The sequence below is a fragment of the Ornithodoros turicata genome, chromosome 8, assembly GCF_037126465.1.
Source record: "Ornithodoros turicata isolate Travis chromosome 8, ASM3712646v1, whole genome shotgun sequence".
NCBI lineage: Eukaryota > Metazoa > Arthropoda > Arachnida > Ixodida > Argasidae > Ornithodoros > Ornithodoros turicata.
The window spans coordinates 938,121-944,120 of NC_088208.1; the positions used below are offsets into that span (position 1 = coordinate 938,121).

General features: G+C 45.5%; 1 protein-coding gene across 1 annotated transcript in view; it reads right to left on the reverse strand.

Moving 5' to 3' along the window:
- LOC135366337 (ATP-binding cassette sub-family A member 17-like) overlaps positions 1 to 4,725 on the reverse strand; it is an 82,961-nt gene extending 78,236 nt beyond the window's left edge. The window contains exon 1 of the mRNA XM_064599008.1: positions 4,639 to 4,725. The gene's annotated coding sequence lies outside the window, so the exon portion shown is untranslated. The remainder of the gene's footprint in view (positions 1 to 4,638) is intronic.
- Between the last annotated feature and the right edge of the window lie 1,275 nt (positions 4,726 to 6,000).

A 6,000-nucleotide genomic window follows, 5' to 3' on the forward strand; every position in this document is an offset into this window, starting at 1 on the left:
AGCCAAAATCAACCGTAGCTTCGTCACCTGAAGCTCTATCACAATACTGTCCAACCAACCTACCAGAGGTTGCCGTTCAGCACCCTCTCTGACGAGGTCGCCGTGGGCGGCTGCCCCAGTCGCTACACTCTTAAAAATGAACTTCACCACATAGCACACTCCTAGCCGACCATGATCAAGAATGACAACATTCTCTCCCCTGATTTGCTGAAAACGAGAGGCCGTACATAATTTTGTGCCGTACATAATGGCACAAAATAGGCTCCGCCTCGCGTTTTCAGCAAATCAGGGGAGAGAATGTTGTCATTCTTGATGATGGTTGGCTAGGAGCGTGCTATGTGGTGAAGTTCATTTTTAAGGTACCCGGGTTCGATTCCCGGTGCCGGCTGTGCTGTCTGGGGTTTTTCCTGGGTTTTCCTCAGACGCTTTCAGACATATGTCGGCACAGTTCCCCTAGAAGTCGGCCCAGGACGCACATTTCCCCAGGGCGTCAGTCGTGACGTTGCCCACATACGTGAGGCCGACAACGGCAAGCCCTTTCAGCATCACCACCACCACCACCATCATTTTTAAGAGTGTACGGCAATGTCGGCTATTCTTCCCGACAGGATAGATTCTGAATATCACTGTCAATTATCTTGAATTTGAGTAAATTCGGCACACTCTTCATGTTGGTGGGGTAAAAAAGTGACCGTTACTTGGCAAATATCCGAGTTCACACTGCACAAATTTCCATAATTAAACTTTGCACGACATGCCCATCAGGAGGTGGCCAAAACCTAGTAAGAATAAATGCCGTTGACCGCATGATTCTGGGTGGCGTAGTTTCTTTTTCATATGATAGTAAGAATTCAATGACACGTTTTCTGGGACACCCTGTACACTAGTTTGTGGGCGGCGCATCAAGGATGCTAACAAAAACAAAGAAAAGTTTCCCGATAGGTGGCGACGTTTTCGAATTATTCAGCCGGGCTATTTTCGTGAAACACCCTGTATAACGAAATTATCTGACACGACAGCGTTCTCGAAGACAGCGCAGCGTGGACATGTAGCGTGCGAACATTTGAAGAGTCGCGATAACGCTGTTGCATTGGTGAGTACGCAAATAACTACGAGAATCGCAGCGCATGTCACATGAAGAAAGCGCTTGTTGACATTAATTAACCTCACTCAAGGTCCGAGCTGAGCTCACCGACCTTAAAACACGTCGCACGATTCAACGGCTGTCATTATTTCACAAGTTCTGTCACTCTCCCGCGCTCCGCAGTAGTTACACCCGCTCCCCTTCTTACCTTTCCTGCCGCGTTGACCATCAACATAAGGTACTACTAACTCGGTCACGTACAACATCATTCGAGGCATCCTTCTTTCAACGAACATCATCAGATTGGAATAAATTCCCACGGCATATTGCAGAACTCACGGATCATATCCAATTTACCAACGCATTAATCGCCGAGTTCACTTGACCATTGTCGCCCCATGTACACGCACATCATTGGTCTCTAATGTAGATATATTCTTTGCTTTTCATCTTGTTATAATCTTTTTCTGTCTGCTGTCCTTTTTTTTTTTAGTCTATGTTCATTGTTTGATGTACAGTGCCAGTGTGTTGCATACGTGCTCACTCCCTCATGTAATGGCCTAAAGGCCCCTTGATGGACCAATAAATAATAATAATAATAATAATAATAATAATAATAATAATAATAATAATAATAATAATAATTAATGCCACCACATAGCCTAGTACGTAACATGAGTGAAAATGCCCAGATTTATGTTCTTTCGCTTTCGACGAAATCGCATATGATGCGATGCGAAATGGTTGCGAATTTGTAGTGGTCGCTTCGTTGATGGCGAACCAGCGGTATGGGTCCACAGTGTTGAGATTAAGAAGTCCAGGCCTTGAAATTACTTCCGTGGCCAGTGCTGACGTACAGCTTCGTCCAACCTTAACTTGAACACGGCGCCGGCCTGCGGAGCAAAAGGGACGACACCCTAGCGGCTTCAACTGGAATTATCGGGAGAGAGCGTTGAGGGCAGTCCTACTCGCATCACGGGGGTGCCCGTCTGAGAACTGGTGCTCCGCTTCGAACGGGCAATGATACACTCTTAAAAATGAACTTCACCGCATTGCACGCTCCTAGCCAACCATTATCTCGAATGATATCGTTATCTGCCCTGATTTGTTGAAAACGGGGGGCGTACGCCATTTCTGTGACACTTATGCTGTTCATAATTGTCACAGAAAAGGCGTACGCCCCCTGTTTTCAACAAATCAGGGCAGATAATGATATCATTCGAGATAATGGTTGGCTAGGAGCGTGCTATGCGGTGAAGTTCATTTTTAAGAGTGTAGGAGACGTAACGCTCCAGCTTGTTTGCGGTGATTACGTGAGCTTGTGCCATCTGATATCCTTGTGAAGCGACATCAGTCGCCTCAAGACTGCCGTTTCCTTACTATTAAAACGGGAAAGGCTTTGTGCGTTCAAGCGCTACAAGATAATTTCGCTCGCATAACGGACTTGATTTATTCTTGAAGCAGCATGGAAGTGGTAATGGACAGTGAACAGTGTGAATAAAGCGGGCAAGTAACCACACTGTGACGTCGCATGGAAAATTCCATTCTTACGACGTTCTACAAGGCTTTCTTTACTATGAATTATTTCGACGTATAGCAAGCCGCTCATCCTCGTTGTTGTTGTTTGGTGAAATAAATAAAGGGTAGCACTCACAAGAGCACCGGCTACTCAACATTATTTAGTTAACACGTTTATTTTCTTCGCTAGCATGTATTATCGACTGCGACACAAGGGGAATCACTGGGAGAATATGGAACAAGCTTGTCAACTGGCTGGCCATCGCGAACACATGATACAACGTCGCGCGGAACGTGGTGCTTTAAGCAACACTCTTTTCCAGCGCAATGCATTCACGTGTGTTATTATTCCACTGCTTTCACTCTATTGTTTAATTCCAATCAATGTGACGCTGCTACAGCAATGTGACGCATACCAGTGACATGTTTGTTAACGTGGTTGCTAACGACGCGGTCAATCACTAATCAGATGGCGAAGATTTCAATAGCCCGCAGCAATCTCAAAAACAGACTGGAACTATGTGTAGATAACAAATATCTACGTAACAGTAAGCGCCCGTTCGAAGCGGAGCAACGGCCACCCCCGTGACGGGAGTATAGGGCAGCCCTCAACATGTCTCCGGTCAATTCCAGTTAGAGCCGCTAGGGTGTCGTCCCTCTTGCTCCGCAGGCCGGCGCCGTGTTCAAGTTAAGGTTGGACGAAGCTGTACACATCCACTTGAGGACATATGAAGAGGACAGCGCCCTCTAGGCGACGCACAGTCCGAATAGACCAGCTAAACGTGTGTTGTTTGATGTGCGGCCCGCCGGGGTTAAAATCCGCTCCTATAATGCTAGTGTTCAATACGCGTAGACGAAAATACTGTCATCAAACTGCATAAGCAGCCTTGCTCTAAACGCCCGCGAATCTCAAGAGGCAAAGTTTGCGTCTGTCGACTTCGAAGGCACAATCCAGTAGTATCAGTAGCTACTCCTGTATCAAAAAAAAAAAAGAAAAAAGAAAAAAAAGCGTTTCAGCGGTTTGGCACCTCACGTGATACAAATTTCTCAGCTTCGGTCAAGCGTGGCCTGTGTAGCTTTTTTTTCTTTTCACTGGAGAAATGTCACTGATAACAAAATATATCTTTCTAAACTTTCCATCTCAAATGGTTAAAAGACGCTGTAGGCAAGAAACGTCCAATTTATGCACACAAAGTTGTGGGTTGTTGCAGATAACTCGTTCGTTGTCGCAAGAGTTGCAAATAATTGTCACCTAGAAATAAGACTTTCGCAAAATAACCAACCAATAGAGACCAAGTAGCCAAGTAACCCATAGAGAGTTTTCGTAATTCGTGCGCTATCGCCTTTGCGTACGTAAGGCATAGCGTTGATGTCTCTGCGCACGCCCATAACAGAAAGAGAATTTCGCGCAGTGCGCAGAATCACGAACGCTATCTGTTGCGTACATAATCGCCTTTGCGTACGATGTACTAAAACGCTCTAATGTTCCCCAACCTTGGGCACGCCAATATCTGTACTCATACCTAGTGAATGGGTACTAGCCTGCGTACTGTAAGGATCCAAGAATAAAGTCAAGCATACGGACAGTAACGCCACCACGGAAGTATATAGTTGTAACGCCATCAACATATACCACCTCCCTGGCACTACATTTTTCTTTGTATAGGACGTGATAATAAAGCACATTAAGCAAATGTCATACGCTCAGTGCCTCAAGACTATTGTCTTAATTTGACTGACCCGAACATCACACAGGCAGGTATTCTCAGGCTGGAGCGTTGCTAGTTGTGTCGGCTAAACTACGGTAACGACACTTCTACCAGTGACAATGACAGGGAGGCTGCAGGGGTCAAATAACCTAGGTTATACTTAGGTTACGTTAGGCTAGGTTCGTGCATCTTGCTCCTACAGTACGAGTTGGACCCATGATTCAGAGTGCTGTTGCCGTATTTTATCCGTTTGGTATAGTGCTGGAGTGTATACCTGGCTGTAAGCCAAGCGCATATGTTCGGGTGAAAAAATACGAATCCACGTACTTTGTTTTGAAGAGACTGATGGTCAGATGATGGTTCGAAACAGGGAGCAAGCACCGATCAGTCAGAACATGGAATGGAACGATCTGCTTCCTCTTCTAATATGAAGACAGAACAAAGAACGAGGTACACTGCTGACTGCGAAACGAAGTAGCACTGTTGTAGTGTGACACTGCAAAAGTAATAAGATATGTTAGTTGGCGAAGATGCTATCGTTGATTTAAGAGGGGTAATACAACACGAGTAAACGGTAGTTATGTCGCGGATGGGGGATGGGGTATGTTAATTGAAACAAACAAACACAAAAGTAATGAAAAAGAAAGGTTGTCTCACAGTATTTAACCGTTCCAGTTTCTAATGTGTTTGTGTTATTGTTGTCGTTGGCTGGGTTGTTGCGCTGTTCTTAGTATGGAGAATGTCATTTTTGAATGGGATACACGTGCATCAGAAGTGAAACCCTATTGTCGTCATCTTATGTTCGCGGAAAGTCAGGCGAACTCGTTGCCATATGGCGATAGGAACTGGAAAGCCACGGGCCGTGTCTTCTACAGGTTCCTCATTCATGTTCCATTGTCATCATACCGTCATTCTATGAGGCGGTTTAAATCAGACGTCTTAAGTCTGTCCGGTCGCACTCCCAACAGGGGAGACCTTTGGTCTGATAGGTTAGACTGTAACCTAACTAAGGGACCCGTGAACTTAAAGGAGCCGTGCACCGGCATCTGAGTTGCAAAAATTAACTATTCGCAAGTAGACTGAGCCAGCTGGGATACCTCTGGCAAGAGGTGGCCGTTGGACGTCAATATAAGGATGTCGTCAACATACCGCTCATCAGCGCACGGGGATGGTTCGAGGCGAATATGCCTACAAATATATGTTTAACGCATATAAATAATTTACATGGGTAAAGTTTGGGAGGAATGGAGAATGTTACGTGTATGCCTTTTGACTGCGTCAGGACAGGGTCGTTGAAGAAGAGGACAGTGCAGTTGAGATGAAGCGTGAGAAATTCCACTGTCGGCATCTTCCATTTTGTCTTTTGGTAGATTATCAGGTCGTCATTCCGCTCCCCCGCCCATCTTTTATTCAGTCATTTTATTCATCTCATCCTCTCATCGCTTCGCATAACCGTCATTAATTGGGTCCTCATGTCACGATCCGTGGCCAATTGCCCCGTGCTATGCGCCACTGTGGAGAAAGACGAAGAAGAAGAAGAAGAAGAAGAAACGCCAGCATTAGTCTGACAGGGGATGAGGTGCTGTCCAATAGTTGACCTAACGCGGGACAGTAAGAGAGTAGTGTCCAGGGACAAATAAAAATTCCTTATGTCTAAGAATACGAGGAAAACATCTTCCCTGTGCAATG